Below are 22,005 nucleotides of genomic sequence, written 5' to 3' on the forward strand. Positions count from 1 at the left end.
TTAGAGGCAGAGCAGTGCAACCTGAATTGTTCTGCTTAAAATAAGTATGATGCAATAGGGTTCAGGCTCCCAGCAATATTACTGCTCGCAAAACAACACAGAACAACTTCCAGAAAGAGGAGAAAGTTAAAATACATCGAGTATTTTACTATGATAAAAAGCCTACCATTTCTTTTGGACATAATTCTTTTAGAGATCATTTAGAATAAAGTAATAGGCTGAAAGGAAGTACTACATGACCACAGCTGCCTCAATTCCTTTGGACCTTAACACCTACTATGATTCTGCCAAGCTTTTATCATCCTATCCTGAAAGTTAAACCGAGTAGACTGATCCTGGAAGAGGGAAATGACAACACGACCACCTGCTAACAATACATACAAGTATATCCTAGAACGCCAACCTTGGAGTGCTGTTGACCACCCTGACTTTGAGTGCCGTTTTCCATTCCAGATTCTAAATACTATTTCACTAAAATAAGAAATGACTTTTTTTTTAATGGGAGTCTTGGTTAGCAATTTAAAGACTGCACCTTCCACAATACAGCTGGGAGCGGACTGCATTACAATATACCTTCCACATGTTGTTAAAGGGCAGTATTTCAGCGGTTCCTGAACAACTATTAATAACTTCTGCTAAGCGATCAAGGCTCCCTCTTGGTACAGACCATTATATCTCATTTAATGCATTCATTTATGGGTGCAGTTATAGACTCTCATTGCCTTCTCACGTCCTCTTCATCCTCCGTAGTAAGAAAACACTGTCCAAGCTGCCTTTGTCCAGAATCTTACCCCGGGAATTCAAGTTGCCTGTTTTACTTCTTGCCACAGAAAAAAAGTACTGATCCATAGCTACCAGTAAGAAAGAAACAAAAGGAATCACATCACTTCTGATAGCCATCTACTCTATACTCAAGATAGCAGTATGTGTGAACAGTTACAATATAATAAAAAAATAATCCACTATTTCTGCTGATTCCTGCTACTGTTAATGGATTTAATGAAATTCAAGCACATGAAAACACAGCATTAGTCCCAAAACTTAATAGTTTCAAAAGATGTTGGCACCGAAACAACTATGATGCATTAGGAACACTTAGGCAACTCAAGGTCCCAAAGAAATAAGAGGCTAAGCAAACCAGATTATCCACAAGCATTTAGACATACAGGAGTCCAGCCAATTTGAAGACGTTTATACTGGCTGTTCACATACAACCAGCGATGTGTCTTACAAACACATAAGAAGCAAAAAATATCACATCAGATGCTTCTAATATGATTTTCTTTACCCAGCTTTACAACTAGGTAAGAATAACCAATCACACATATACAAAATGAGATTACTAGCAAGATAATAACACCATCGAAAATCTGTGAATCAAAAGTGAACAAGAACTACGCAGACTGCTGAGGGATGGGGAAAATAAATAAAAACTTAATATTAACGTTGGACTCGTGAACAAGGGGTGCCAACATAAGGGAGACTAGTAATCTTTTCACTTTATACAATGCTGATCAGGGTTAAGCTAGAATATTAGGTCCTCTTTTGAGCACAGCACAGTATTTATAAGTCCTGAGGAGTGAAATTCCTGCATCTCAGGTGCAGCTAATTAAAACACATTTCAGGAAGTGCACTTGAGACTGCTTCTCTTCAGAGGAAGTTCTCCGTGAACGTCTGCCAGGAAATAACTCAGATCTTTCCTTTACTACAGCACACATAAACCAACCTTGGCAACCACTGGGTTGTCACTTGCTGGTACTGCTGCCTGTCAAGCTGGCCAATATTTTTTCCACAGTATTTTATGACTTGTCAGTACGTTTGTAACCATTAATATTCCCTTTAAGGACACTCATTACCACCTGGTCTACAATTACAACTCAAGATGCTACACCAATAACAAACACTATCGCAAAGGATAACAGGAAGCCTGGCAAGCCTAACTCAAGGTACAAATTGAACTTTTCAAGCCTTGAAAAGATTATGGTCTGGTTTAAATTTGTCTTTTTGACACACTCAGAAAATTCTTCAAGTGTTCTTTTAAAAAAGCAGGAAGGTAACACACTTTAAGTGCAAGACCAATGCAGAGTTGATCCACCAAGCGCCTGAGATTTGGGCATAGTGGAAAGTTAAAAAAGTGTCAGTGAGATGCACATTATCATTGATTATTTTGTGTAATTCTTGGTATTCTTTGTGTACTCTTGGTGAATGATTCAAAATAACCTGGTGCTTTTAGAGACCTTCCTAGGCCAGCATTAAACTATCTTGTGTATTTCCTGCAGCGAATAACAGGCAGTACAGATCTTAACCCATTAACCAAAATACAGGATCAAAGTATGATTATATATTACCAGCGAGCAAGTCAAGTGTTCTCACAGAAACAGAGCTTACAGCAAACTTCACTGCAAATATAACCCTGCATTCCCAAGAGCTCAAAGTCTATTTTTAGAGAAGTGATAAATACACACTAGTGGGATGGAACAGAACAGCCACAGCAAGGCAGAATTTGTTGTGCTTTTTAGACCAATAAAATGGGTTGCATCCACCTTTATTACAGCTATATAGAAGAGCCTATGACCATAATAGCTAAAACACACGAATAGGCACGCTTGGCTTCAGACACAAGAACTACTTCTACTGATTTGAACATGTCAACTTGGTTGCACCGATTTGAACAGGTATGTGGTTGCAGGGCTGGGATGAAGAAAAAAAAATTAGTTGCCCCAAGACAAGGAGAATGTATTCTGTGAAAAGGTCTTAACACTTCCAAGCTGAAACAATGCTGCAATGTAGAGGCTAATGCCCTGATGCACCAGAAAAAGCTTCATGGATGCGTAACCGAAGTCAATCGTTCAGAAATCTGCGATTTAAACAGTCTGGAAGGTAGCAGCAGCATTACATGGCTACGCCTAGCATTATCAGAATGCATGACTGCAGATCCATCCAAGGATTTTTATTACAAAAGGAGTACTATTTACAGAGTCAAACTTTGTTTTCTGTTTTGTATTTCCCTATTCACATCTACCAGAAGGGCTAGCAACCAAAACAAATTGTTGGTTTGGTGTACAGATGACCTCTGGCACCTCCGAAGGGAAGTCTAAAACCCTACTTCATTCTACCTTGGTAACATATTCCAAGATATTCCAAACAGTTTTATTAAACTCAACTGAGGGATGAGACAACTAAGGAGAATTTCACAAGCACTAAAGTTTCTCTCCCCCAACCCAGTTACTTCTATGTAGAAGACAAGAGTTGCTCTGGGGTCAGGCTGAGGAACAACTATGCTGAGCAAAGGCCAGGACAGAGTTCAGGAAGGCATTAGGCACCACATAGCAGGGCTTGTGTTCATTACATTCAAGTTTGTTGCTTTTAAAACTCTTGTGATGCCTGCCAACACAGACACAGCACAGAGCCCTTCCAGGCAAGAACCCAGCCAGAGAGAAGAGCGTGCTCTGGACTGAACTGCTGGTGAACTTGCACGGACTCATGAGCCCAGCCTGCCTGTTAGAAGTTGAAGTTTACCATAACCTTGCTGGAAAAGTAAATCTTTCTCCAATGCCCCAAAAGTCCAGAATAATAAATCAGAGAGCAAACCCAGCAAAATTCCACTTCCAGAAGCCAGGAGGAGCTATAAGCACATAGGTGTTGCTGGCAAGCAGCCATATACCTTAATTATCTTGACACTTGGGAACACAGTGGTTATTCTTTACAGTTTTAAGTGCAAACAGATTTTGTATCAAGAAGGAAAGAGCCCTGAATGTATTAAAACAAGATTACAAGCATAACATCCAAAATATACAGAAATCATGGATCTTTAAAGACTTAATTAAGCAAGCATTTCTTACTGTAAGGGATAAAAAGGAACATTATTTAAAAACAGTATGGCAGATCAATGAGTGCTATGCTGGATACAAGCGGGTTGCTCATCAAATACTAGTTTAATTTCAACTGAAGTAAAGCTGTAAAGTTGGAAAGCGTCTGATGTCACTTGCACTAGGGACACAATCAGAAGAACATCTTTTGGAAGCTGCTTCCTAGGTGGAAGTGCTAGCACCACCTACTGTCAACGGCTGTCCGACATCTTTGAAAACACAATAAATATCCATACAATTACATGTAATTTTACCTCAAGAATCCCTGCACCAATTCAGTGCATAAAGACTGGCCTAAGGAATAAGTCCGAATTAAAGTTAAACAGAACTGTTACTCATAATCCCTGCCTACTGATACACATCTTCTGCATTCGCTAATAAATAATCAGAGTAAATAATTAGCATCAGGAAGAAGACAAAGAATGCTTTATGAGCTGAAGCAATTAAGCATCATCTATGCATTCAGGGTTTCTGGATGATGTTAGCAGAGTCATTTAGTCAAGCTTTCTGCAATCACCATGCTGTTCTCTTTCATGGACACATGCCTTGATATCTGGGGGGTTAAATACAGAACTGCTAAGTACTTTCAGGTGCTATCCAAATCAGCGAGAGATCTGCTTTGAGTGCAAATTTTAAGTGTACAACAGAAAAGTGGCATGTCTGAGCTGGGACTTACAACTGAAACCTTTGATCCTAAATTCTGCAACTCCAGCCAACACATATATTAATAATCCTGTAAGATGAACGGGCAAAGCCAGCACTACCAGGGCAAACTTAACACGAAAAATCCATTCTGTAAGAGAAGGGCTTGAAGAGTACAGTGAATGGACAAGTGTATTTTTTGGTACCAAAAAAATAGTGGTTCTGTGGAACAAAGTATGTGATCACATAAAGAAAAGACTATCGGGATACACATAAGAGCTTAAATTTTTGCAATATGAATACAAGACTTACAAATAAGTTTATAAAGCAGCTGGGTAAGCAAGAGATTCAGTACATTTCTCTATCCTTTCCACTGGAACTGTCATTTCGGTATTTGCATATATAATACCTGTTTCAGAGAGTACGTAGCACTTCTCTCCCTCCTACCAAATCCCTAGCCAGAAAACACACATACTTCAATATACACCTGACAAGTCAGAAGTACTTGCAATTTACATTTAAGATCTTTTGCTGTTTCTTCTTACTTGCCATCATATTTCACAGCCTTGTTATTCACAGGGCTGGTTGTCTATAAAGTCTTATCTAGGAAGGTACTGCAACATATTTACCTAACAGACTAATAAATACTTAGTTGTCACAGTTCTACCAGGATATGACTCAGCTCAACCTTTCACAAACCATGTATTCCAAAAAACAAATGGCTTCAGTTCAAAAAACATGCAAGTGTGCTTTCCTTGCCTATGACATCATGACAATCATAGCTGTTCCGTTTAAAAGGTCAAACAAAATTAAAGGAAGCATAAAAAAACCTGAAATCACAGGTCTAATTTGTAGGCCTTTACATACGATAAACTGAAGGGGGGGGCTGTTTTGGCCCCGCCCTCTGCCTTGTTTTCTAGATTTCCCACACTACTCATTTTCCATGTTCAGAAAATATTTTTAAAATGTCTGGGTTTCCATCTGAATTATAATTCAGGTGGTTTTCATTCATTCAAATTGAAGTACTTTGGGGTTTTTCCAGTTTAGGTGACAAAATGAAGACTACTATTTTTTAAACCATTCAACTTACTCTTTGAAGTAGTGAAAGCAGATGGAATTCCTTTAAAAAAAAACTGAATTGCACAATACAAACAAACATCACCCCATACCAGAAAAGGGAAGGGAGAAATCAGAGAGGAGATGCAATTAGTCACTCTCAACTTGAAAACTGAGTAACATTCAGACCGCTCATGAGTAAGAAGTTAAGCAAAAAAGCTAATGAAGAATAAAGACATCTACCTCTGCAAATTTAGATAGTCAGGAGACACTAAATGCCCCTCTGCTGCTTTCCAAAGGTGAAAATATGGAGAGATCATGGAGAGGCAATACTCTGAAGTCGAACTGCACAACAGCAGTCCGAAATCCCATTAGGGGCCTAGTGCACGTGAAATGCTAGCAGGCACATCTCCTTTATTCTGAAGTGCATTACACAGCCCAGGCGAGGAGAACATGAACGTAATCTAAAACAGGTGGTGATATGGAAGTTTTAAATAAGGCTTTCTACATTAGCAAGTTAGATGCAAAAGTGCTCTTGAAGTAGCAAAAGATGATTTTGTTACCTGCCAGAGCCTTAGAAATAGAAAAAAATAACCTAATACAGGCTCTCAAACCACCAGTCACATAGAAGGCTGTAGAAAGAAAGAGGAAGAAAAACCCATCACCAAACCAGAAAAAAAAGGATCCAACAAGTAATCCTAGCCACACTTGATGTGAGAGTATTCCAAACATCCATATATGTCAGCAGCAATAAAAGCAGAAGTCAGAAATACTAAGTGTACTGAGAAATAAAACTGAAGTTTGCAAACATAACCACTAACCCTGGGGGCTCACAAGAAATCAAAAAAATAGGAGACCAGAAATAGATTCCTGTAATACAAAGAATATGGTGGTTACCCAACTTCTCTCCTCCTGCTTTTATAGCAAAACTACTTTTGAGCCCCTACAGTAAAGATTTCGCTTAAGGCAATTTTTACATACTACAGAAAAGCAGAATGTGAAAATTGAGAATCATTAATATTTCGCTCCAAAGCCAGCACCTAGGTCTGGTTCAGACAATTTCCAGATAAGTATTTTTGGTCGGTGAGAAAAGACCTTTCAAATTCCTCCTATGCACAAGAAATTACTTGCTGCAGAGGCCGACTCACCTCTGTACCCCTCAGGCTGAATGGAAGGGCCATAAATAGGATGTCAGAGAAAGGCCAATTCTAGGAGACTCAGGGAAAAAGACAACCCAAGAAATTCCGTTTTAACATTTACTGTTTAAAAATCAGGATTTTCAACAATAATTGCAAAAAAAGAACAACAAAAAAAATTTTCAACAGGAACCATTTTACCCAGAATAAAATGCTATGTGGAAGTGAAATCATTTGTGGAAGTGAAATCACTAGCTACTCCACATACCTTAAGTAGACTTTCCAGCTCTCAGCAGCAGGTGCTCAATACAGGATGAAACATGAAATCTGAAATAAACATTTAGAATTGATTAGGATGTTTGCTTGACCTAACAAAGTAATCAAATATCCAAAAACTTAAAAGCAAATAACTGATATTCTTATAACGAAGACAAGATAACCTTCCAAAGCAATGAGCAGCAGTACATACCCTAGAAGTGCAGATTATTTAGCTGCAAGTCCTTAGGAAGAAAAAAACCACTACACACAAAAGAAGTTTGTAGAAGTAGAAGCCAGGGGCTTGCATTTGAACTCAGAACAGATGCCTTAAAAAGCAAGTTGCCAGAAATCCTGTAGGTAAACTAAAAATTTCACAAGTTGTATAGTTTTGATATTTTGGAAAGGAGGGTAAAGGAGGGTTAAAGAAGAATTCTGATGTTAACCTTTCATACAGCTAACATACATTTAATGGAAAGAACAATTAATTGAGTATTGAAAATCCTGACGAGTGATTCAAAATGTTAGCAGCATCCAGATCTAGAATTAGAAAGAGTGCTTCCCTGGGAAAAAAAAATGTGCGTGGGAAGAACTAGTTAAAAGCATTTATTTCCTCAGGGTTCGTGCATTACAGGACAGCCAAGCCAGTTTTTAGTTGAATTACCAAACACACAGAGATACAGCTCAAAACACACACATAATACACTGTCCAGAAAGAGTTGTGGCTTTTTTTCCTTAAAGAAAATGATTTAACTGAAAACTCCAGAGCTCAGCAATCTATAGAGTTGATTTTGCGGTCGGTTTTGCTCTTTTCCGTCTCAAATACATAGTACGGATGTAAAGGCGGTACCAGTAGAAAGCCTGAGCTTGCACTTAGAAGTCCATTCTTAAGAACTGTTTCTGAACCTTTGTTCACCTTAGCTACTTAAGTTTTTCCCCACACACAAAGGCCACCAAAAGATTTCCACAAGAGAATCTGATGAGATAAAGTAACACAAAAAAGTTAAGAGAAACTCTGCAGAGATTTTTTTTAAATAGAAAACAGAACACTCAAATCCTACTTTAAGTGTTCATCTAAGCTATAATAAACTGAAAAATAAGAAAACCGAAATACTTAAATTTCTACGTGTAAACTGCAGAAACAAGCCACAGATGTACCTGAAACACCCATCCATACCATTGGGAAAAACATCACTGAGAACTTGAACTGCTTTTATGGTGGCAGGTAAGAGGAATGGCACTGCCTTAAAATACTAAAGTTAACACAGAACCTGTTAACTCAGCTGGCTCTCCCATTAGCTCCACTGGACTGAGTGGCAAACAGCAGCTTTCCCCAGAATCACGGCTACTGAATCCCTAAAAATATTCAGAGCAATGATTTGGGACAATCTGTGAACACACCAATGATTAACACAATGGGAACGGCATCAAGACAAGTCCTTTATGAAAAGGGAACTAGCTCATTAGACTGTTTCTCAGATTGAGAAACCTGCGCAGTTCACTGACTTAAAGATATTTTCTGATATGGCAAAAAGCTATGTTTAATTTCCAAGGCTGACGGTAATGACTTTTCCCCACTCTGTGAAGTTAAGTCAATAGCACCCTTGATGCATTTGTTAAAATAATTGCATGTGTTATACCAGGGGACTTACACGCAACATCAAAAATGCACCAAACAAATACTAGAAAAATATTCTTTTAATTGCTTAGGCATCAATAATGCAAACATTTACAAGCGTACTGCATTTTCCACACAAGTTATCCCACTGATTTTTCAATAGAACAACCCATGTGTGCAAAATTCAGTGTACAAACTCATGCTACTGTGACTCGATGTTGGACGGCAACCCTGGAGCACAGATAAAGGGCCTCTCTTTTGGTCATTAGCTATTATGAGAGTAATGCAGCCACAGACGATCCAAACACAGGATCACTTCATCTCCCTTACACTGATGGCCATTTCCAGGCGTACCTTCCCAAGATTTGTTCTCACAGATTACTTACTGATTGAATTCATTCATCAATTACTTCGGAAGCAAGCGGTGACAAGAACTCTCCTACGCTCAACTGAAATTTGACAACTCATAATGCTTCTTAAAACATCATTCTAATTGGGACAAATGCTGAAAGCTTTGGAAGTGGTCAAAAGGACATTAAACTTAAAAAGTGGTTTGGGCTAAGCAAAATACTGTGCTTTGATTTCAACTTCTCATTTAAAAAAAAAGTTATCTTACAGAATTATTTCTTTGAAGTAAAAAATCCCAAATACATCTACTTGGAAAAAAAAAAGGAGGCGGAATTTCTCATAGTTTTTGAAATTTCTCTGCCTTTATTCACCAGGGAAAGATTTTCAGTGAACTGACACTATTTAAACATTAAGTTTAGCACTTTTTTGTGGTAGTAAACTATGCCTTTTTAGACTTTTTCCATCTCTAAGTCACCTATTTGGTCCAGTTTTGTTTCCTTATCTTTCACTCAATTTTATCTATCACACTGTCTTACCTTATTTTCCTCTTAAAAATCACACATAATCCTGTTTTTCAATTAAAAGACAGAGCATCTTACTTGTGGATCTAAACCTCCACGCACACTCTCTGAAACTAAGTTTTGTCTTCCAGTATCATTCCATTCCCTCTCCAGTTTGCCTCCTTCACCAAGCATACCGCTGAAGACACATGCCAATTACTAGTATCCAAAAAAAAAATCTTAAAATACCTTCTAGATGTGGAGCTCATCCCTCAGCCTCCTTAGGTTTTCAGCTACCTTTAATGCTCTTTGATCCTCTTCTGCAAGAAAATGTCCCCTTTGCTCTTTTCTCATCACTCCATCAATTTACTCTTCACAAATTCCTCTCCTAACCCTCTCCCAGATCCTACACTCCATTTCATTACAGCCGTTCATCACGTCAAGCCTTATAAAGCTAAAGATGGGCCACTAAATATCAACATAACTTTTTTCACTTCCCTCTTCTACCTCCGATCTGCAGCAGCAAAGCGAATAAACAGTTTAGTGCAATGCAACATTTTTATCCTTATGAAGCATTTAATGTGATCAACTCTGGTCTCCAATGATGTCCCTTTGGCACTACAGTAAGTCACAGGAAAACTCCACGAAAGATCATGGTAAACAGGAAAGACTTCAAGAGCTCTGCTAGTGCAGGCGAAGAACAGTAACAGCAATTTCTGGACCCAGGTAATATTTTCTTTAGCAGAGATGAGACAATTATACCTAAGTTACCTGCAACTACATTGTTCCTGCTAGATATACAGCACGTGCAGGTTTTCAGGTACTTGTCTGTATCTTGCATGAACAACTGTACATACAGTTTCTCTACACCTGGAGCAATGAGGGTAACAGATGTGCCTGAAGCACTGTCAGAAGGAGCACCAAGAAGAAACCTGTGCAGAAGAACAGCACGACACAGCCCTGAGCACAGACTACTACCAAACGGCCTATGGCCTTCAGGAAAAGGCCCAGAACAGTGAAAGCAGTTACTGAATTCAAGACCAACTCAAAGGCACCATTTGCATGGTGTGCTGGGTTTGGCTGGGATAGAGTTAATTTTCTTTGCAGTACCTAGTACAGGGCTGTGTTTTGGATTTGTGCTCAAAACAGCATTGATAACACAGGGATGTTTTTGTTACTGCTCAGCAGGGCTTACACAGAGTCAAGGCCTCTTCTGCTTCTCACCCCACCCCACCAGCGTGTTGGCTGGGGTGCACAAGGAGTTGGGAGGGGACACAGCTGGGAGAGCTGATCCCAACTGACCAGAAGGATATTCCGTACCATATGACATCATGATTAGCATATAAAGCTGGGGGAAAAAGAAGGAAGGGGGGAAATGTTTGGAGTTATAGCGTTTCACTTCCCAGCCATTACACATGATGGAGCCCTGCCTTCCTGGTGATGTCTGAACACCTGCCTGCTGGTGGGAAGGAGTGCATTAATTATCTGTTTTGCTTTGCTTGTGTGCACATCTTTTGCTTTACCTATTAAACTGTCTTTATCTTAACCCATGAGTTTCCTCACTTTTGCTGTTCCAATTCTCTCCCCCATCCCACAAGCAGCTGTGTGGGGCTTAGCTGCCAGCTGGGGTTGAAACATGACACATGGATACAATGCTGTGAAGATTTAGTAGTCTTGACACCCTTAGTGTTTCAGGATAATTGGTATAAAAGTCCTAACCTGATCTTAACTTTGCTTAGTGGCTTGGACACCGGAAGAACACAGTCCATAAAGCAGAATTTGAAATAGACTCACTGGTCCCTAGAACAAGGGGTGATGGCGTTAAACAGAAAGAAGGTAGATTCAGGTTCAATGTAAGAAATTCTTCACTCTGAGGGTGGTAAGGCATTGGGACAGGTTGCCCAGAGAATTGTGGATGCCCCATCCTTGGAAGTGTTCAAGGTCAGGCTGGATGGGGCTTTGAGCAACCTGGTCTAGTGGAAGGTGTCCCTGCCCATGGCGGGGGGGGTTGGAACAAGATGATCTTTAAGGTCCCTTCCAACCCAAACCATTCTATGATTCTAAGCATAAATCCTAAGCATGTCATCACAAAATATCCATATGGCCACTGCCAGCCGCACCAGTAGCAGTTCTACAGAAACTTTCAACCAGGTTGTTATAAATTCACTGGGAGAAGAAAGGCAAACTTCAGTAAGATCTCACTTCCATATCATATTAAAAAATACCCCCAAAATTAAGGAGTCCATACATACTTTCACCTCCTACTCATGAGGGCCATCATACAAAATCAGCTATAAAGACAAAGATTCAACAACATGGAGCACAAGTTCAACACTTAGAACTGCTGTAACACAGACTCAGTCCAAAAAACTATCATGTATTTCAAGTGGCAGTTGTGCATTAGGTACTCACAATACATGCACATGGGAACCACAGCTTGTCCCTCCCCATTTCGTTTTGACTATGCTTCAAATCCTTTGTCAAGACTTATCTTGATCTCATCTTTGATCTTGCCTTTCCAAAACTGATCTCAACTCAGCAACCCACAAGGTCTTGCCTTATTTTACCACTTCTGTCAACTTCAAGAGTAAGTGTGCTTTATGTACATTTAATTTTCACCACTTGCTGCTAGTCCTCACCCTTCCCATAGTTCCACTCTCTGATCTCTTGCTTGCTGTAATATGAACAATGTTCCTACTCCCACTTGAGAGTACTGTAGTACTCAACAGAAGTAACAGACTTTTGAAAGAAAGAACTTCAATGCAATCCACATTTATCTCCCAAGAGCCACACAGATAAATACAGAACTCCAAAATTTGTTTCCTAGTAAGGGAAATCTCTGTGTTCAATACTCTTTTCAGATTATGAAACAGTTTAAAGGTTTTGTTTGCCTTCAAGAGAAGAAAAAGCTGACTTGGTTGTAAAATGAACCCAATGATAACCCCTATCTAAGAATTCCCTCTCCTCTTTTGATGAAAAGAGAGCAAGGCATGAAACTAGCTGTTTAAAGCACTGAAACAGCATGAGACAAGCAGTACTGCCATCACACAAAGAAACTCTCCCCCTTCTACTAAGGCTGAATAAGCAGTGGCTTTGTAGCCTATGACACAACTAAACTTTCACTTCATTTAAACCCCCATCTAAGAATTAATCGCCTATGCTGCACACCATCATCTACTAAAGGTGCCTAATCAACTCAAGAAATCCACTTGGTTGTTCATTAATTTGATGTAGGTAACAAGTTTCCAGGAACAAGGGAATGAAATGCAGAGAACTAAAGCTCAATTTCTTATAAAAATGAAATATTGACACAAACTAGGCAGAAGATGGAAAAAGCAGCAGTTTTGGTGTTAGATCCCACTTCTTTTGATTCCGCTCCTTGACTAAGTTTTACAGGGGCTCTATGTTAGTTTTGTTTCCATCCACAACCTGAGAAATACAGGTAAAAAATTCAATCCTCTATTCACAACACGTTCGAGAAGAAACAGAGTCAGAATATTCCCACAAGAGAAGTTCATGTCATATATTTTGCCCCCCCATTTCTCTAATACACTTCAATCCTTAAACTGTACATCAGAATACACAGGCAAAATAAAAGGATTATTCACCTTTTCTCATAACCATTGATTAATTAAAATGTCCAAAACAATTTTTTATATATATGCACTAAGGTATATAATAATAATGCTATCCTCCCCCTTGGAGGAGATCCCCTGCTAGCCAAAAATCACACAATTTACAAAGGCAATGCTAAACAAGAAATCCATGTAAATCTGGAATTATTCTATTATCCTGGTAATGAAGATCTAGTATCTAGTCTGACTGGGTGCTTTTGTAACTGATTAATCAGAATTCAGTACAAATGATGAGCAAGAGGCTTCCCTTTGCCTCCACACCACATAGGGGTTTTTTGTTTGTTTGGGGTTTTTTTTAAGACTTAGTTCCCCAGCTCCAAACAGCTTACAAAAGTTCATGCACATGGCACAAATGTACACTCTTAGCTCCACCTTTCAATTTAGAGGCTCCCTGAAAGCCCAGATGTAGCACTAAAATGTTCATTCCAGCAGCTTCTGCCTCTAAATTTTAACATAGTGTTTAAAAAGCTATCAATGATTTTACTCTTTCATAAGGAACATCTCAAATGCAGGGTGCATCATTAATACCAGCTTCCAGCAGAGGCTGTACTGAGTACAGAAAGGCATACAGACCACATTTTCATTTCTCTCCATATACATTTTCACTAAATATTACTTCTGTTTCCCAGTCTCAGTAGTGACTTACTCCTTCCATGACAAAATGCTGAGAAACATTTTCACTTGCTTTAAAACAGATTAATTTGAGTTACAGTTAAGAGGAAGCCTACTGGTACATCAAAATACGAGCTATCATATTAAAGAGTGAAAAATACACATAAATTATAGATCCACCAAAAGTTCCTATTATTCCCAAAACAAAGCTCAGTTTATTAATATGTAATAAAATATAGTCATTAAAGGGCAATACCAAAAGGAATAAGAAGAGTCATCCTTTAAGGCCACTTTATTAACTTGCTTGCACAATTTAGAAGTCCTGCATGTTTTTTTCCATTAAATTTCTAAGTGTACAACAAAATGGCAACTAAGCTAAGTGTTCTAATATCAGTAGCCAGCTTATAATTCTGTTTTTCAAGCCATACCTAGGTAACATCTGCATTTATAGAACAGCATGACAGTTTCATTTATGGAAAGGATCTTCCCCGCCGTGACCTTTACAGCCATAACCGAGAATAGCATTCCACAAAGAAAATACAAGATGCTTTGCCTGCAAGAGATTTACATCTAAGCTGTACAGTCTCAGGCAGTAGCTGACAAGAAAATAGAGAGGACTTGCTTACAAGAGCTCAGGGAAAACTATCAGTTGCTGGGGTTACTGTCAACCATCTTTTGACTATAGGTGTAAACCTGAAAATAATACTCCCACATTCTTCACCTGTTAGCATCACTAAAATCAGTGCTGGACAGGACTCGAGGTCCTCTTGTCAATCTGCCACTCCTGAGGTAGGGAGATGTAGCATTTCCTCTCTGCAGATGACTTATTTGTTCTTAGAGACTGTCAATGACAAGAGTCCCCTCCCTAATCCAGTCCAATGGTTTGGTTTTCTTCACAGTAGAAGTCTTCCTCCCCAAGCAACCCACCCAAGCCTTCAGTCCCATTATTTGAGTCAACTATTTCTTGTTTTAGCCCTCATAAGCCTTTATCTTCTTCGTTCATGTAGAAGCCTAATGCATGTGAATAACTTAAGACCATGAGGAGATATAAAGTTAACATCTTAATTTGTTCAGTTCTTGTGTGTCATATTCCCGGGTGTCCGATCTGCTACTAATAGCATCCAAGAGAAGAAAATCCTTTCTCAATGTACCATGCCCAAAAGTGAAAAGAGCATTTTAACTGAATCCCACCAGCACCGAACTCAGTAAAGCAATTACTCCAAGTATTTACCCCCTTGCTACACCCACAGTAGAGCATTTCTTTTTCTGCAGCAGCAGAATAAGGTTAATCACAAACTGAGTGCCAGTCAATCAATAACCTGCACATCGCTGCTTACTCAGCTCTTGCAGAACTTGAAAAGTACGTTTTGAGCAGACGTTTGAACAACAAAATTCAAAATGCCCTGAATATCGAGTAGGAAGAGGCTGTGGACTTGAGAGGCACCAGAAGTAGTACAGAAAATAGCCAGCTTTGTGATTTATACAAACTAAAGTGAAAATTACAAGATAATTAATAAACCAACTGGAATCTAGAAGCCTCTAGGATATAGTGCTTAAGCCTGAAATAGAAAATGAGAGCTGATAAAACTTCAGAATTACTTCTTTAGCCATTAATTAATTTAATTAATAGAATTCCCATAATGATGCTGCTAATACAGGAGTAAGAACAGAAACTTTAATTTGTAACATTTTCAGAAAGCTTCGCTGTGAGGAAGAGACCCGTACACATCAGCAGCATGAAAAGGTTTCCTGGGTGAAGGCTGGCAATAGAAAACTAGTTAAAAATGTAGCAAAATTAAAGTCTTCAATACAATTAAAAATGGAACTTAGAAACCCTCCAACTTGTGGCTCATTTCAGAGGGATGTGCATTTTTATATACATATTATCAACCAGCTTCTGTTCCCACTCACAAAATAAAATGCAATTGCATTTTGTTAAGTAAATGCAAATGCAGTGCGGAGTCCTGCATCACGAAAGGTTAACAAGCACACTGACAAGCACGAATTAATCACGATGGCCATCCCTAGGTTCATTCCAAGCAGTAAGATGGCAGCTTATATGAACAGCTTGGATCCAACATCACGGCTTTTACTTTCCCTCTCAAGGGGTACTTCAAGCCCCTCTACAGAAAGCACTTCAGAATGGCCATGTGTTTATATGCCAGTGGATAAAGCCTGAGTAAAGCACTGTCTTTATCTGAAAGGGGAATAAACAATAGCACAGCAGGTAAATTAGCTTAGCCATCAAAGGGGAAAAAAAATAAGTCACAGAAGAGGTAGAAATAACATTTTTGCCTCCTGACTTCCAATACCGTGGCTGTATCACTGTTTCCTCTCTCCACCACCGGTTAACAAAACCAGTGGTATCAGGCACGAGAGGTCCCAGGCAGTGGCAAAAATACAAGAATACCTGTCAAGTTCTGGAACTTGCTGGGGGAAAGGGTGAAGAAAGGGTGATAAGGACTAACATAAAATAAAGAACCATGAAGTTTAACTCTCTACAAAGAATAAATTCAAGCAACTGAACTATAAAGGTACCTGTTAAACATATTTTGTGTGCTGCTGCCTAGACTGTAAACTCAGTTATGAAGAAGTAACCCTGCCTTTGGACAGCTTCCACAACAGAAGAGCACCAGTAAAGGAACAAAGGGGCTGAAGGAGGAGACTGCTAAAACCTGAGGTATAAGCAGGTATAAAAGAACCACAAGAGCACTCAGCCACCAGCAAAAGGAATTTCTGCTTGAAGTGTGTTAGAAATAGCAGGGGAAAAAGTAGTTGGAGAACACCCTAGTTAATTAACCAAAAAAAAAGGAACTGTACTCTTTTAAACGCTAATTTTATTTTTCTCCTTTCTGTATTAACCTTTACTTGAGAAAAGTGGGCAATAGAAATTCCAATATTCTAAACCAGAACATAGACAAATTTTCCCTCAAAGGACAGAAAGATTACGACTGCCTGGTCCAAAAAAGGAAATTAAGAACAGATACCCGTGTAAAAATAAAAAAAGTAGCAATAGATTTTATGCTTTTACACTATCTTTCATAGGAAAAGAACTTAAAAGATTGCCTAAAATCAGTAAGAGGATATTCTCTTTTAAAGATCACAGAGTCTCTGAATCTCAGTGCTACAGAGTATTACTGAGGACAAACTTGCCTCAGCATTCACACTGAACGGAAAACCTACAACAGACAGGATGAAACAGGTATCGATTGATGTAAATCCCCACCCCTGGGTGTAACTCAGACACTGGGATTTACAAGTCTCTTACTAGTATCCTCAGTAGCAGTGATCTTGAAGGCAATGCTAGGAAATTAAGTATCAAATGTAGATGAACTACTGTTCATGCTGGCTACTGTAATCCTGTGGATTATATCAGTAAACACTCCTGGCAGCATTAAGAAAGGCCTGGGAAAAAAAAGTTATGTACCTGGTTAAAGAGGTGCATTCAGGTCTTCAAAATATATCATTCAGCTTATTTCGAGCTTGTGCTAAACTAGACTTCTGCTACCCTTCTGCAACCAAATTATTTGCTATCCTAGCAGCAAGAAAACAGGAAAGAGTAGCAGCTCCTTGTTCCCATATTTAAAAAAATAAACAAAATAAAATTATCTGATGCTTCGAATCCTTCCCAGGAACTTTAACGGGACTAAAGGAAAAATGATCTCTGCCTTCCAAAGATATGTTATAGCCTCAGATGGTCTGCTCCCTCTCCCCTCCCCCCAAAATGAAATAAAACAAAAGCAGGAATTGCACATTTTCATGTGCGGATAAACAATGAAAAACCCCAAGTATGGCAGCAGGAAGCAGGAGTAGTTAGCAGTCAGTAAAGCCCTCTGACCTTCATCTCGCTGTCCCGAACAGCGAGAACAGCTTTGGCTTTGTCACTACAATCTCTGCAAAGGCAATGAGAAGTGCCTCATTTAAGGACTCTTAACATACACGCTGTCTAAATGCTTCTGAATTTATTGTTAATTGACATACCTAGAATGATAGCAGTGGCAAAGAATAGGTAATCTCCCATTACTGTCTCCAGGACAACCAATACACGCGTCTTGTTTATACATTTTAGGTCAAAAGGAAGAAAATTAGTCCAGGGTCTTAAAAGTATTTAAATTACAGTTCCACGGGCAGGAAAAGGGTCAAGATTAATCTTAAGCATTATGCTCTAAACTGACCTATATTACACTGTATGAAGTTGGAACCCTGAAGCAAAATGAAACTGAGCTGACTGCTTGTCAGTTACCCTTCCCGGGGAGGGGGGAAGTGATATTTCAGCACAATAGGAAGCTACCAAAAACTACTTAAACTTTTTCTATATGCCCTTTCTGCACTGAACATAATAAAAAAAAGGCAGAGGACCAATGCAGAGAGAGTTAGAGAGTGGGGAAAAAAAAAAGTCTTCAAGTCACAGAGGACAAAGGAAATCCAATACAGGAGAATTTTACCAGTTCAGCTGTGGACTGCTGCAGATCTGAAGAAAATTTGGATGTACCCACAATTAACACTGATGCAAACGAGTCATCAGATGTCCTCAAAAAAAGCCTGCTGCCTTTAGCTTTTGTTATTTACCTCTTCCATTCAGATTTTTACTTGACAGAGACTGCATTCAAATCTTGTAAAAATCAGACTTCAGAAATTATTCTCCAATTTCTTCTTAATCTACAAACCACCGACACCAACAGTGATCTGCATCTCCAAATTTCAAGTACTGTCAGAGCCAGAGAGCATTCGGCTTCCGTGGTTCTCCTGTCATCTCTGAAACCATTTCTTCTACATACATGATTCCCTGTGTCAGCTCCCTCCAACAACACATCCCTCTGACGTAGCTTTCAAAACATCCCCTTGCATATTTTCAAAGTTCATGCACCTTTCAGCACAACCCACCTGGGTAATCACAACTGTCTCTCTTGTGTCTGCTTTAATACAAACAGAGACAATCAGATCAAGCCATCTGAAGTTTTTTGTGCTTTTGGTTGATCGATTTGTGGGGTTTTTATGTGCCGTTGGGGATTTTTAAAATCATTTTCTATTCATGAAGACCTAACACTCAAAAGTTCCCCTGTTTGCAAGCCTTGCATCCCAGCGTCAGGAACACTAAATGCTGTGCTAGCAACAAACTCCCACCTGAGGAAGCATACATGGTAGAAAGAACACAAAGTTACAAAGCAATGGGATAAGGAAAATAAAAATTCAAGCCTACAACACAAAACCTGCAGGTTTTTCAGCTGTTCAGTCCCTAAATAGCCACTTTCTTCAACAGTTCATCTGATTAGCCTTGAACAGCTGCCTGAATATGGAAAGCAAGACATGAAAAACAAGAGCTTTTTGAAAGATCTACTTGATCATCTCCACAAAGTTCTTCCCCTCCTACACTAAAAAGACTATTTAAAATGAGGTATCTATATGGATATCATGTTTTCCATTTCATTTCCCATACTTTCAACTTCACATCTTTCTAACAGACATAATAAACCACATTCATTGAACGCTGTGGTAGAACACATTGGACTTCCGAGGTTCCCAAGTGGCAGTCATATACAAATCACACTACTCACCTGAAATTGCTAACAATTTACAAACTCTAACCTTGCATTAATCTGCATTAAGTTCTAGGGGTTTTTTCAAACACTTAAAAAAAAAGACAGCTTTTAGTACAAAATAACTATCCTGGAGAAGTTACCATTCAGGGAGAAAAGAATCACTGTAGCTCAGGTGCTAAATAAGTACATTTAAAATACAAGTTTTAGAGTGATCCTACAACATCTCTGCTGTCATTCCACACAAGAGCTCAAAGTGATAGAGTAAGGGTTTGTTTGTTGCAGTTTTCAAAATCCTGACCCTCTAATTAAAACCTTTTCAAGACATTAAGTCAATATGCCCATGTTTTCATGCCACTCAGCAATGGTACCTGAAACTTCAGAATTACACTAACACAAGATGAGAGGAAAACCAGATTTAATCTGAATCTGGGGTTGTCTGCTGCAGGGAAAGGAGTTGGACTTGATCATCCTTGTGCGTCCCTTCCAACTCAGGACATTCTATGATTCTATTCTAGTCTGGAAACCTCATCTGATGGACCTAAATATCAGTCCCACACTTGAGTGTCCACTGACAGCTGGTGAAATGAGGACTCAAAAGCTTACTGGTAAGAAGTAAATAAGCCCCATATTTTCACTGCTGGCATCCAAGAGTGGTAGTTGTAACACAAGAAAAAAAGATCTGGTGTATGAATTCTAGCACAAGTGTGTCCTTTTTAAATACCTTCTACCAATTTATTGAAATTTGTCCAGAACATGACAATACAGAGGTACTTTATGCGATAACATACATCAAATGTAAAGCCATGAATGTCCAATTTAAGACAAACACTTACGGACGACTAAAAACATAAGATTTGAATATACAGATTTTACAGCAAAATTACAACCTACTTATAGTTACCAATATCCTGCAAAACGTGACTATTGTTTAAACACCACAGCAGGTAGCTGTCAAAAACCTGTAGGTGAATACACATATACGTATATTTAAGAACAACCAGCAAGACAATGTACTTCAAAACTACACTTTGAGAACACAGAAAGTTCTCTCTCATAGTGAAAAAGACTTTTCCACAAATCCTAAGAGATATAAATGGAATGGGAATAGCCTGTGGTGTTACCATGAATGTTATACCATACAAAAGACCGTACCGGCACACACAGCAATGCCTACCAGGGCAAGAAAAACCACATCATTTTGTTCTACAAATGGCAAGAAATAACTTCTTGTTTCCAGAGCTACCCTCTTAGTGAAAAAACCCCACATTTATAGGTGCATTAAAAAAATAGAAGACAATCTCCTAAACCATCAAAGCCACCGGGTTTACTGCTTAATCTCCAAAAAGCACTCCTACTTTTCTTTCATCCTTTCATTTATTAGCATCATGGAATTCACAAAACCAAGATTCCCTTATTCAACTATTAGTCATTAATGGTAAACCACTATATTAAAAAAAAAGCCCTTTCAACAACACGTAACACACTTTGAAGGAAAAGTACATCACTAGATATCTAGAGGTTGAAACAATTTTTAAAGCTATTTCAGCAAATTATGCATCTAAGACACAGGAGTGCTATTCTAAGAATATTCATTTCTGGATTAAGTACTCCAATACACTACTAGTTGATTGCTATGTCAACTACACATACGTAGTACTTTTAACAACACCTAAGGCTGAGGCCGAATAAAGCTTAGAGCTTTTGACAAGTTAAGTACTATGCCATCTTCCTTTTACGTGCACATTTTACCTTTCCTGAAAAATAAAAGGTTGACCAACACAAACATGAATCCAAGCCATGTTCTACAAAAACTGGATCTAAGACATAATAGCACAAAAGACAAATTTATTTCAGAGCTGTTCTTGCTGAACAGCCTGTAGAGTTTGCAGTCGTGTGAGAGAAAATGTTTCCCAGCAACTAGTGTCTCCTCCCTCTTTTGGTTTTTTGGTTTTGTTAACAGTACCCCAGATTTTAGGTCCATTAATTTATTGCAGGGGCTCCGATCTCAAAGGTACACATATACATTCTTTACATAATCTCAGCCATAAACCTTGCTTTAAGGAATCCAAAGGCTGTGGCCCCCATCTGCAGATGGCAGCACACAGGCAAAGGTGTTCCAACAAAGATATGAGGTAGGGTAACAGCCTGATTTCAGAGGTAACAAAAAGGAGCCAGGTGGAGAAAGGAAGTGATGGAATTTTGGACATGGACAACATCAGTAAGATAACAAGCTGTTCTAAATAACTACGTAACATTTAATATTTCCTGGCCCCAAACTAGTTATGCTCCTGACCTTACCCAGGTTTAATAGAATCAGAGATGATAAAGACAGATTAGCTTTGAGGAATGTGGGAGTTTCCCAATTAACACGGGGGCGGGGGGGGGGGGGGGGGGGAATATATTAAACAACCAAAGGAGTCTGAATTTAAGGGACATGGCAGTACTGCTTCAGTTTTAAGCTAACATTTACTTGAAATCCTTCAATATGAACCCCCAAGTGTTTCTCCTTTCAAGTGAGCTTTTTGTTCAACGTATTTACTACAGCACTACTATTATCCTAGTCGAACTACCAAAAACTGAGCTCCAGGCTGACGCTGCAAGAGCGTGAGGGCCTACAGGATATAGTCTGCTTTTAGAGCACTTAAATAAGACTGACTGCGAGTCAACTAACACAGAAACAATATAGCGAACAGTCTTTCAGCCAAGAAAAAAAAAATAAAGGGAAATCAAAGAAAGTCTACCCCTTGTTCCAGAAAAGCATCATCCGAGTAAAGGAGGTTTGGAAGGAGAATGG

At 39.0% G+C, this 22,005-nt stretch overlaps 1 protein-coding gene across 4 annotated transcripts in view; it reads right to left on the reverse strand.

Moving 5' to 3' along the window:
* Positions 1-22,005, reverse strand: part of PTK2 (protein tyrosine kinase 2) — a 233,548-nt gene that overhangs the window by 210,006 nt on the left and 1,537 nt on the right. For 3 of the 4 annotated variants that reach the window (XM_075085912.1, XM_075085909.1, XM_075085911.1), the window contains exon 2: positions 6,972-7,030. The gene's annotated coding sequence lies outside the window, so the exon portion shown is untranslated. Of the gene's footprint in view, positions 1-6,971; positions 7,031-14,383; positions 14,875-22,005 lie in introns of those variants that run through there. The other variant, XM_075085910.1, reaches the window with a different exon arrangement.

The sequence above is a fragment of the Phalacrocorax aristotelis genome, chromosome 2 (genome assembly GCF_949628215.1).
Source record: "Phalacrocorax aristotelis chromosome 2, bGulAri2.1, whole genome shotgun sequence".
Taxonomy (NCBI): Eukaryota; Metazoa; Chordata; class Aves; order Suliformes; family Phalacrocoracidae; genus Phalacrocorax; species Phalacrocorax aristotelis.